This window comes from Halichoerus grypus, chromosome 5 (assembly GCF_964656455.1).
Source record: "Halichoerus grypus chromosome 5, mHalGry1.hap1.1, whole genome shotgun sequence".
In the NCBI taxonomy this organism is placed as follows: Eukaryota; Metazoa; Chordata; class Mammalia; order Carnivora; family Phocidae; genus Halichoerus; species Halichoerus grypus.
The window spans coordinates 44380737-44393617 of NC_135716.1; the positions used below are offsets into that span (position 1 = coordinate 44380737).

General features: G+C 38.2%; 1 long non-coding RNA gene across 1 annotated transcript in view; it reads right to left on the reverse strand.

The window, feature by feature from the left end:
- The window catches only part of LOC118551418 (uncharacterized), a 108373-nt gene that overhangs the window by 84543 nt on the left and 10949 nt on the right, over positions 1-12881 (reverse strand). Inside the window, exon 3 of the long non-coding RNA XR_013447498.1 lies at positions 10502-10727. This is a non-coding gene — a long non-coding RNA (uncharacterized LOC118551418). The remainder of the gene's footprint in view (positions 1-10501; positions 10728-12881) is intronic.

Below are 12881 nucleotides of genomic sequence, written 5' to 3' on the forward strand. Positions count from 1 at the left end.
CCTAAAATAAAAGCCCTATTTCTTACCATGACTTACAAGGACCTGCCAATCTGCCTAAACTCACTTCCTATGAATGTTCCTCACCAGTGTGCCAGGCACACTGTTCTTCCCAACCCTGAGCACGCCGAGTTCATTGGTGGCTTGGGAACTTTACGCTTGCTCTTTGTGCTCTCTGCCTGGAATGCCCAGAACAATTTTCTCAACTAAACTTTCTTAATGTCAATGAAAACTAATTGGTACAAATAAACAGAATTAGAGTGAGTATAAGTTTATTTAGCCTCCTTTCTTGTACACACAAGCATAAACAGAGCTTTCTGTCTCACCTACCATTCTTGGAACATATTAATATTATATCCATGGTTGTCACATTTTCTTATATTAGAAATTATGCTATTCATTTATCTAAGAAACAACAGTATCTATACTCCAGTGGTCTAGTTCATAGCTAAAGACTTTAGCAGGTCAAATTCCATCTAAATCTCTGGATCTTAAAATATTATTTAAGGCCCAAACAACTCAGTCCTCGCTTTTAAGGTAAAGGCTAAGCTGCTATCAGAAAAATCCCCAAACATACAATGGCTTAGATGAGATCAATGTTTATTTCTCTGTCAGGTACCCAGTCCAGGGTAGCCTAGTGGGCCAAGTCTCTACATGGATATTCAGCAACCCAGATTCCCTCCGTATTAATGCTCTGCTGATCCTTGGGGCTCATTCCTCCTCTACAAGGTCAAACTAGCTCATAGCCATATCTAAGGTCTAAGATCTTAGCCATATCTAAGCCTCTAGCCATATCTAAGGTACCAGACAGAAGAAATAGGGAAAGTAACTTCCTTTTAATCAAGTGAGGTGGAAGTCACACACATTACTGCTGATCACTTTCCATAGTGGTACTAAGTCCTATGGCCACGCTTAGTTGCAAGGGGGCTGGGAAATATAGACTGTATCTGGGCAACCATGTCCAATTAATAATGGAAGAGCAGACCGTGGGGAGCCACGAGCTGTCTTCCATATTCATGTAGGCAGTGCTATTCTTGATGAGTAAATGCTTAACTGATACAAAGATAACACTCTTCTACACTGATCTAATTGAGAAATGAAAGAAAGGAATAACAGAGACCAAAATATCATTGTTATTACTTAACAAAAGCCAGGTTGTAGGATATGGCTTTGTGTATGTTAATCAATGGAGCTTTACAACGCTGAGTCATAAAATGAGGCACACATAGTCAAGTTTAAGGCAACGCTGGACCAAGGCAACTCTTCCTGTGTGGTGGGGAAAAGTATGCCCTTGAAGGAGCAGGAGAACATATGCTCTTTGCAGGCAGATTTCTCCCAAAAGGGAAGGGTGGCTGGAATTCAGCCAAGTATGCTAATGCTCAGTTGTTCTAGTCAGCTTTACTAAGTATGTCATTAATTCCACCTCTCCTGAGGTGGTGTGACTGAAGGAGTGGAAACAGCCTGGCATGCATTCTCTCTAAAGAGTAAGAAAGAGGAAATCACACATCTGAGAGCAGCTAAACTAAACTAGATATCAGTGCATTTCTAAAACCCCCAATTCCCTACCACCTATCAATCTAAAGTCTTCTAAAGCTAATCCCTCCTCTAAGCCTCCATGCTGTATCTCTGCTCATACTAATTTCTGTGGCATCAATTTTGTTTTCTGGCTTATCTCTTAAGATTTTTTTCCTGCTGATTTCCCCTCCACGAGTAAATGTACCCATATCTTTCCCATCTTAAAGAAAAACTTCATTTGATCCTGAATTCTCTTCTAGCTATAGTTTAATCTCTGCTCTGTACCTTCATAAATAAGCCTCTTGAAAAAATAATCTGAATTCATTTCTTCATTCTCTGTTCATTCCTCAACCCACAGGAATCTGATTTCTGCCAGCACCACTAACTGAAACTGTTCTTACCAATTTCCAAATTAAATGGATGTTAGCCAGTCTTTATCTCGCTTGACCCCTCACAGTGATTAATACCCTTGCCCACTCCATTTTTTAGAAGTCTTTCTTCCCCAAAGTTTCCATGAGAACCATTTGTTTATTTTTATCTCCTTAAGAAGTATCTTCGTCCCCTCTACCCTATAAATATTGGTATTCCCCTAGAATTCAACCTTAATCTTCTCTTTCCTCATTATAGACACTCTCCTTGGAATAACATCTAAATCACCAATACACAATGATTCCCAAATTACAACACTAGCCTAGATCTTTCTCCTGAGCATCATACCAAATATACAATTATTTACTAGATATCTTTCTCATGGATGCCCCTCAATTCAGCATGTCCAAAGTTAAATTCATTAACTTATACCTCCACCTGAATATTAACATTCACTAGTCACTCTGGTCAAGAACCTGGGAATCATCTCCTATTTCTCCTACTTCTTCAAAACTCTCATTTAATTCTGTATAAAAACTACACTTAAATCAATCCCTTCTTCATCTCTGCTATCATTACCTTATAGAAGTCCAGACTTCATACGTGTTCACCTCTTCTATTGCTTTGGCCCCTAGTCTTTCTACTTCAGGAGAAACAAGGAACTTTCATAACACTGCCAGAGCGATTGTTCTAAACTATGATTTAAATCCTAAATATTAGTCAATAATTATAAAGTAACTGTTCTTTACAATATCTTTTGTTTCTAATAACTCTAGCAGCACCTTTGTAGCAAAATCCCAATCTTTTGAAAATTTGCCTTCTCTGCTCCTACATTGTTGAGGACTCCTGGAAAAAAATCATGCAATGAATGCACTGAATTCCTTACAAATTTATGGCCTCTGTTCCGCTATTGTTTTTTGTTCCCCCCTCACCTTTTACCCACAACATCCACTGGGAATCTTTAATACTCTCCTCAAAATCCTGACATAATCACCTCTCATCTCACCTTTGACAGGTAACATGGCCTCATTCAGAGGAGGGGAGAGAACATCTGCCCAAACTGAGATTTTTGTTTTAAAGCTTAATGCTAACATACACTTAACAAGATAAATTAGGCAGCAGGACCCTGTCTAAATCTCTCCTATATTGTGAAATACCATCAGGACAGAAAATACTTCAACTTACCAATAAAGTCTAAGCTCCTTCACATGACATATAAGGTCCCTCACGACTTTGCTCCTGCTTGTCTCTGGCTATCCCTGGGAATTCCTCACCTGTAACTTACCCAACAGCATCCTCCACAAGAAACTACTTGGAGTAGCTTTTGCACAGACTATTTGCTCAGCCCAATTTAGATAATGGAATGACGCCTATGAAGCTTCCAGAACTTTACCTAATTTTAGATCAAAGTAATTATCATGATCTATCACATAAACAAAAGTACCAAAATGGTGTTCAGTGCTACATATAGTTCTCTACAGCAACATCGCCCATCCTCCCAGAACCACATACATACCCAACACCCTTGAGAAAAAGCTGGGGGCAGATGCAAAGGAGTTACTATTTAAACATATTCTAACCATAACTATTCTATTTTTATTTTATTTTTTAAGTAAGCTGTATGTAGGGCTTGAACTCATGACTGCAAGACCAAGTCACATGCTTCACCGACTGACCCAGTCAGGCACCCTACCATAACCCTATTCTAAAGCAAGATAATAAATGCTAAATTCATTGTTTCTCAGTTTTCTTCTCCATTTGCTCTATGATGTCACAAGCAGGCTGGTTACATGGTTAGTTCTGGGAGAAGATAAAAGTTTTACAGTGACTTGAAATAGAATCTGATAAAAAACAGTATTAATTTTATTATATAGGAAGCTAAAAAATAATTTTATGTATCATTGCTATGGGATGCATATTTTAAGTGCAACTAACACCAGTTTTTTAAAAAACATGGTCCTGATATGCCATTTTAGGATCTGACATATAAAAACCCGATGAAGAGTTTTTGGAGCATTTTCCTAGTATGCTTTTGCCACACATGAGAAAATAGCATTTCCAGTATTATAGTACATATTAAACCATTTTAGCATCTCCTCATCACCTGTCTGTCTCCTCTAATTGACTGCATATTCCTTGAAGGCAAAGGAGTCTCTGTATCTCCAGAGTAGAACAGTCTTAAGCCCCATTAATGAATAATGAACGAAAGCTCATGGAGCTTCCAGGTCAAGGTTATGAGTACTTAATCATGTAATTAGTACTTCAAAAGGCATGGGGAATTGCATCACATGCTGAATTTTACATCCCAAGTGACTGGCAAGGTGTGACAAGAGTTTTCTACTCCTCTCAGTTGTTTACCCTCTGTTCCTTTATTTTTGTGTGAAATATATTATTTTTTGGTTTGTATTTTTCTCTTTCCTCTCTCCTGCTTGTCTTTCCTCCTCCATAAGCTGTTCCTTACAGAAATAAATTGCATTTAAAAGTTTATTGAATAAACTTGAATTTTCCTGGACTAAATATTAATATGTTTACGTTAACAACTTTTTCTCAGAAGTAGAGTCTTTCTAGATTGCTCTAACTTTTGAGGGCTTTATTATTTTGACAGTGTTAATTAAGAGGTATTTAACATGAAATATGGTAAGTATATCTTTTTAAAAACACATAGTTTATAAATAAGATATTACTACTATCTTCTGCTCTCTCCATTTTCCACCTTAAAGAAATAGAAAAATTTGTATGAGGCAGCAACAGGCTTTAAAATTGACTTCAGGATTAAATATAAGGTATAATTTGCTAGAAATTCAATAACTCAAGAAATTAATAGTCATTTTGGTACCTATGTTTAAATACTGAAAAGTGCTTTATATAAGGTACCTTAAGTAAGTGGAATTATAAGGATTATCTGAAATAGAAATACCAGTTTGAACCAAGAGTTACTTGTGACCACATTTAAACACAAAAATGGATTTTACCCATCATTAAAAAATTTAGTTACACATAAACGTTGATACAAATTTTTATGCCGTAAAAACTCCTATACCGCCAGATTTATACAGATCTCTGCACTGCTTTGCAATGTCGAAAGTTAGAGGTACATGTTTTAGAGCTGGGTTTCATATATCTTTGACAATTTATTTCAGCTATAGTGATATTTCTTTTTCCTTTGTTTTTCTATTTCTTTTTTTTTTTTAAGATTTTATTTATTTATTTGACAGAGAGAGAGCAAGCGAGAGAGCAAGCACAAGCAGGGGGAGTGGGAGAGGGAGAAGCAGGCTCCGAACCGAGTAGGGAGCCCGATGTGGGGCTCAATCCCAGGACCCTGGGATCATGACCTGAGCCGAAGGCAGACACTTAACCGACTGAGCCATCCAGGCGCTCCATCCTTTGTCTTTCTAATGAAATATAAGAATTGTTGAAGCACGAGTCTAAAACCATCATGAACATGAATGGGTGCAGTAACTCCAGTAGGTAGTATACACATTAGCCTTCTAATGGTCTGTGACTGAAAATGTAGAGGTGATCCAATGAGTAAAGTATGGTTCATGATCAGTGTCTAGGAAAGAGATTCCTGAATGTTTTGTTCATTCATTTAACAGATGCTTATTAAATATAGGCTAGGCCAGGTGATGGGTGCTAGGAATCCAGCAGTGAGCAAACCAGATGGTCTCCTGCCCTCCTGCAGTTTACAGTCCAACTGAAATGCAGATTATTATGGAGACATTATAAGAGATCTATGAAAGGAGGATGGCCATGCGGTTATGGATACATAAAACCCAGTCTGAAGGGGCACCTGGGTGGCTCAGTCGTTAAGCGTCTGCCTTTGGCTCAGGTCATAATCCCAGGGTCCTGGGATCAAGCCCTGCATAGAGCTCCCTGCTCCACGGGAAGCCTGCTTCTCCCTCTCCCACTCCCCTGCTTGTGTTGCCTCTCTCGCTGTGTCTCTCTCTGTCAAATGAATAAATAAAATCTTAAAAAAAAAAAAACCCAGTCTGAAGGGTTAGTAATGAACAAAACCTATATTTGTATGAGCTTTAATTTTCCCAACATCATCAGTTATGCAAATGATAATACTTATAGAGTTAAGGTTGGCTACACACTCTAAGCTTTGGGGGAGGTGAAGAAACCCTCACCTAAAATATCCTCCTCAATGCTGCTCTGAATAAATGTTATAGTCAAAGGCACAATTAAATGTCATTCAATGGGGAAAAAAGTCTACTGAGTGCCTACTAAGTGCTACAGAGTAAGACAAACTTGTGTTGGCCCTTGGGAAGCTTCCAACTGAAGAAAAGATGGCTGTTGGAGAATAACAAAATTTGATGAGCATCTCAAGAGAGGAAGCTGAGGGAAGATACAATGAAGAGGCAAAGCCAGTCAGCCATTAGCTGAAGGCTTCAAAGAGATTTGCATGTAAGTAAATAGCTCTGACTTTGGCATCTTCAGGGTTCTGTGGGTATATCAATTTCACTGCTCTTTGTCTCACAGAGTGTGTCCTTTTACATGATTTTTGTACTAAGATGCCCCCCAACACACACACATCCCAATGTTGAGTGGTCTAGGACTTGGTAACTCAGATAAAATCAGTTCTAGGTGTAAAAGAAAAAGACTTTTACCTTTGGTGCTCCTTTTTTTAAACTTGTCTTTCCTCCCTTCTTAGTATTAATAAAGTAGCAAGACTCTTAAAGCAAAAATTTGGGTGTAGGCCTAGGGCAGAAAAGTCAAAGGGGCCTCTTTGCTTTCTTTTTATCTAGGCTTTAGGCCAACGGAACAAAAAGAGTCCTTATAGAACTCTATGACTCAGCCTTGCTCACTAGGGCTCTGGGTTAATGCCAGAGACTTATTGTAAAGAGTGTGTGTGTGTGTGTGTGTGTGTGTGTGTGTGTGTGTGTACACTGGTCCCCAAGGAATCAGAAGATGGCTGATTTATTTTTCCCGAACTTGGAGATCCAAAAAGAGCCTCTTTTTATCAAAGAGCTATCTAACAGAAAACAAGAAGGCAACAACACATTGCCTTTTTAAAAGAAATGTACTCAATTACTTGAAATAGTTTTGTTGCTCCTTAGGTATAGAATACCATTCCATATTCACATTCTTCATGCCACTCTAGGGATTGAGGAGGGAGGAGGGTTGATTGCATTAGTAAGATCAGAGGATACTGATTAATCCGCTTTTTTCAAGAGTCAAAGCTTTCCAAGGGGCTATAGGTTATGCAGGCCTCTCTGTTTCTTCCATTTGGCTTGCTGGTAGGACAGGGCAGGGTAGTGTGGGAGACACAGAAAGGTTATCCTCTCCCTAAGTTTGGGGTACAAGGAAAAGTTTACTTCAGTAACACACAGGAGAGCGAACAGGGTCCTCTTTAGCTTTCTCTCCATTTCCATTAGTGCTCACTGGAGTCTTAACAGCTGCCTTTGAAGCTGAAAAGTAAGAGAGAGCAATCCTAAGAGCCTGCTATAGCTTGAGGCTATTCAGGCCAAACAAGCTCAAGAAAAAGAAACCTTTCATGTGTACAGACCAGTTTACTAGAGCTTTGTACTGTGGCTTCAAGCCAAATTCCCAAATAATAAATTCTTTTTACTGTTGTTGTTTGGTTATTTTTGCCCTTGAATTTTGCTTTATGAGAATATACCTCTCAGAAGCATTGGGGAGGATATAATTATTTGAGGCAATTTCAGGGACCTCCTTGATATTTTCTGGCAAAACGTCATTAAATAGTACCCTGAACTCACTCAAATTTCTAAACAATGTAAGCATGAAAAATTGATTTAAAAGTAAAAATGCTATTTTTGTTTGCATAGTACATTTTACTGGTACTGGTGTCAGTAAAGGCCCCGACCAGAGGGTATAGAGAGTAATAAAACATTTACAAACCAGCCCATGGAGTTCCACAAAACCTTGACAGTGAACCCAAGACTGCCCACACTGAACAAAGGCTACCCATGCTACGACCCACACCTGTTCATCTGCTTTGCCAGGTTTGGAATTTGAGAGCTATCAAACATTAAGAGAAACATAAATGATTTGAATACTGGTAATAAAATTGTGTCTACTGTGAGTCACATTGCAGCCACATTGTTAAAATTGTGCGATGAACAGAACTACTAATCATCATACTATGCCATGCTAGAGTTTCCAAAAGCAAATGCTCAAGACTTCCCATTGCACATATGTTTAGAAACAGATATTATCTGCTGCTTTAAGAGCATCCTGTAAGTTCTGACTTTTGTATACCGAGTCTCAAAGATCTCAAGCCAAATGGTTTCATTTGCTGTTTATAGCAAGGCTGGGAGGTGGATAGGAGCCATGGCCATTCCCTTAGTTGAGTTACTATGCTCATCTAGCTGCTCTCCTTATTCATCAGGGGTTTTGCATGTATAACCTGGAAGTGCATATTAAATTTATAGTAATTTGAAAATTGTGCAAAGATACTAGTTTTATAATATAAACCACAAAAACCAAAGCTGGAACAATGTGGATATTGAGGCTATTGATACTCAATTTGGATGAGGGGAAGGTGTTGTGTTTACTCAGGATTTTAGACAACTGATAAAGATTGTTCTACTCCCTTTTCCTAGATGATTGCACCCACTTCCAAGGCTTTCCTAACCATTAAAATGCTGGTGCCTTCTAAATTTACATCTCCAGGCTGTATTTCTCCTCTGTGTTCTGACTGGTATATTCTTATGTTTGCTGAACAACTCTGGAAAAAAAAAATGCCAGCTTGATTCATACTGTTTTAAGGCATGATCAGGGCTGGTCTTGCATAGAGCTGAGGCTCTATGGCAGAATCAGCAGATAAGTAAGCTAAAGAAGGGGACTGATGCAGGCAACAAAAGCAGATGGCCTCCATCAAATCTGATGAGCTAAAACTGCTTTAGTCTATTCCTTATAACACATTTTCTCTATTTGTGACAATATGGATTGTTTTCAATTCCAAATTATTTTTGTTCTTTAACAGACCCCAAAAGTCAGTTAGATAAATCATTAGGCTAAAAACAGAAGACTTAAAATAAGCACGGTTTACTAATGGGTTGATCCATGACAGACAGATGAAATATCTCCCACAGATGAAATATCTGTACAGACATTACCAAAACATGACATGAGGCTAGCTGGTGTTCTGCTAACATGTAAACGCTCACATAATATTTGCAAGGCAGGTCTGCAAAGGAAAGAGTGTAACTGATTGTTTACAACTGAAATAATGATCATGCCCTCATTTTTAGGAAATTGGTATTTTAAAATATTAATTTGCAGAAAAGCTAAACATGGAAACAAGAACTCCTGCTTCAAGTAATTAAAACAAGAAATTATATAGACCTTTCTATGAGACTTTAGCAATCATTAAAAAACCATATTCTAGCCAGAATTGTATGAAGGCATGATTTCTGCTGACTTCAACAGATAACACCTTTCCATAAACTCAGCTGAAATATTTATACTCAGGGAGGTATGTTTTCCCAAGTTTATTTCTGAGAACATTTGCACAATGAAGTTTTTCTTTAGTATTTGTCTATGCTTGCCCTTATTTCTCATTTGATTTAACTATATATCCTATAATAGCAAGTACTGTTTCACCAGGGGGAACATTTTTCCATTTGTCTGAGAACATCAGTGTTTTTATAAGTGAATGTTTTAAGTCTTAAAAACAGAGGACAACTTGGGGCACCTGGGTGGCTCAGTTAGTTAAGCATCTGACGTCAGTTCAGGTCATGATCTCAGGGTCCTGGGATGGAGGCTGGTATCAGTGGGGAGTCTGCTTCTCCCTCTCCCTCTGCCCCTCCCCCTGCTCATGCTGTCTCTCAAATAAATTAGTAAAATCTTAAAAAAAAAAAGAAGACAACTTTATTCGTTGTCCCATTTGGTTTTCTCTTTTTTGTGTTTTGAGGTTGACACTGAACACTTGGAAAGCAACATTGCTGGTTTCATATTTTTCCACTTACATATTTTATTTGAAAACATCCATATGAAAACTTGGATAAAACAATATGAAAGAAGATTCACCCCAGGAAGCAAAATGGCTGTGAGTCCAACAAAAATCTTACTCAGAGTGAAGAAATAGCAACATCAACACAAAACTGATTTTGTTGTCTGCCCTTTACCTGAGTAGGTGTTTAAAATAAAAGTCTTCCTGGCCACTTTAATTTCATAGAACAAGGGGGTTTCATGTTACCCTCTCCCAAAAGCTATCGGTTTATCAAACATTATATACGATCAAAAACCAATACTACTGAGATAAGCTGTATATAGAATTTAGTGGCAAAAAAAGACAATTCATGAAAATTCTAGGCATCTACAAATATATACATACATTCCAAGTCTCTATAAATTCGTAACCACCATATGGCATTCTAAGTTATAGTAAATACCTATAGTAAATACCTAGTAAGTACCTATAGTAAATATAGTAAATAACATTCTAAGATTATAGTAAATACCTAGGTATTTACATGAAAATGTAACTTCATTACCCTTTTTAAAACTTAAGATAAACTTGAATATGTCAGTGATGTCATTTGTTTTTGTTTTCCTTTGGGACTATAGTTTCTCAATATCATTGTAAATATTTCTTACTTAAAATGAATTTGGATTGAGTAAAATGTTTAGAAGGTTGGTTTCTTTTTACCTGCATGCCTTGTGGCTTGGTGAGAAGAGCTCAGCACTACTTTTGCCCTGCAAGCATGTTGAGGTAGAGATTCCTTAGTAGGAATTCCTCAGAAGGGATACTCCAGCTTCTCCATCTGATCCTGGAAGACAACTTTGGGCCCAGATGTGTTCACTTGAGCATGAGTGATACAGACCCCACTGCAGTCTCCTCCTACCTATGTCCATATGTAGAATAAAGGTGATACCTTAAATTGCAAATAAACAAATATCAAAATCAATTAAATATTTATTATAGAAGGTTAGGATAGAAACCACTAAGGAGATTTCAAAAACTCTCTCATAAATCCAACACCCGAAGGAGAGCATTTTGGTGTATTTCCTTCCAGTATTTTTATGCATACTTATTTTCAGTACATGTTTCCTATACAGCAAATCTTCATTTTGTGGGTCCAAGATAAGACTGCCTAGTATAAAAGGAAATATCATACAATTTCAGCATTGAGTGAAAAATAAGAAGTGAATCAAAATAAAAAGAATGATATGAAACATTAAAATACTAGGGGAAAGTGTAGAATCAGATTTTCACATTACCTATATCATGTTGAAGACAGTGGGAGTAATTAAGGGGAGAGGTCCCTCCCAATAAAAGGATCTAGCAGGGATCTTTGGTTCCAAAATAAAATTTAGAGGTGACTTGGACAATAGATTCCATATTGTTTAGTAGTTTATCTATGTAGGGGAGAATCTTGCATTGCTCATACCAAAGTCTAAATGCCGTCCAAGGAATAATACTCAATGCATTCGTTCTATGTGATCATAAGAGCAATTTTTGTTGTTTTGGACATAATTTTGAAATAAATCCCTGATTTATGGGGTTGCCAAATACAAAAAAGTGTGTTTCATAAACTGGGGATGCGAGGAGGAATTTTTTTTTTTTTTTTTTTAAGATTTTATTTATTTGACAGAGAGAGACACAGCGAGAGAGGGAACACAAGCAGGGGGAGTGGGAGAGGGAGAAGCAGGCTTCCCGCTGAGCAGGGAGCCCCATGTGGGGCTCGATCCCAGGACCCTGGGATCATGACCTGAGCCGAAGGCAGACCTTAACGACTGAGCCACCCAGGCGCCCCTCGAGGAGGAATTATGAACAATTCTCTTTACTCTAGAAGAATTTTCCTTATTAAGTTTTTAGGGGCGCCTTGGTGGCTCAGTCATTTGAGCGTCCGACTCTTGATCCTGGCTGAGGTCTCAATCTCAGGGTCGAGTTTGGGCCCCATGTCGGGCTCCGTGCTGGGTGTGGAGCCTACTAAATAAATAAATAAATAAATAGATTTTTTTAAAACATTCTAAATTGGAGATGTTCACTGGTTAGAAGGTTGTGTTATTTCATCAACTTACTTGCAATAAAGATACAAAAACAGGAGTCCAGGTCCATAATCTTAACTTTTATAAAGTGATAGCTTTAGAAATACAGAGAACCATTTTTATTACAGTTTTTGTCATATTTCCCAGATAGAATGATTGCTGTACAACAAACTGAATATCTGATTTTCTTAGATGGTCAAACTTATTTGTCCAACAACTCTATGGGAGGTGTTCTCATTGTCAATTGTAGCCTAAAATTGTGACATAAAGTTTTTTCCCTTTTAGCTTTTTTTTAAATGAATCAAACAGTGTTGTCCATGTTCATTATGTCCTTTCCAAGAAGACTATGAGCCTCTTGAAAGTTGGGACCATGTCTCTCTTATTTTTATATACACTGCACCTGTCAGTGGCTGATATGCCTCAGGCAATCAGCCAGGTGTCTTTTTTTTTTTAAGATTTTATTTATTTGAGAGAGAGAGACAGAGTGGGAGAGAGAGCATGAGAGGGGAGAGGGGCAGAAGGAGAAGCAGACTCCCCGCTGAGTGGGGAGCCCAGTTCGGGCCTCAATCCTGGGACTCTGGGATCATGACCCTAGCCAAAGGCAGATGCTTACTGGACTGAGCCACCCAGGTGCCCCTAATTTTTTTTTTTTAAGTAGGCTCCATGCCCAGTGTGGAGCAACATGGGGCGAGAACTCAGGACCCTGAGATCAAGACCTGAGCTGAGATCAAGAGCTGGATGCTTAACCAAGTGAGCCACCCAGGTGCCCCAAGGTGTCTTACAAATTAGTGAACGAACCACTTTCATATTAGTGCTCTATGCTCCTTTCAGTATTTCATAACAAAACAAGAAATGATTTTTTAATTTCTCTCTGTCATTCTTCATCATCATTTATCAAATTTTATTAGATAGCTGTGTTAGTTTCCTAGGGCTGCTGCAACAAACCACCACAAACTGGGTGGCTTAAAAACAAGATAAATTTATTCCTTCACAGGTGTAGACTGGGTCATCCCTGTGAAAGGGGAGAATCCTTCCTT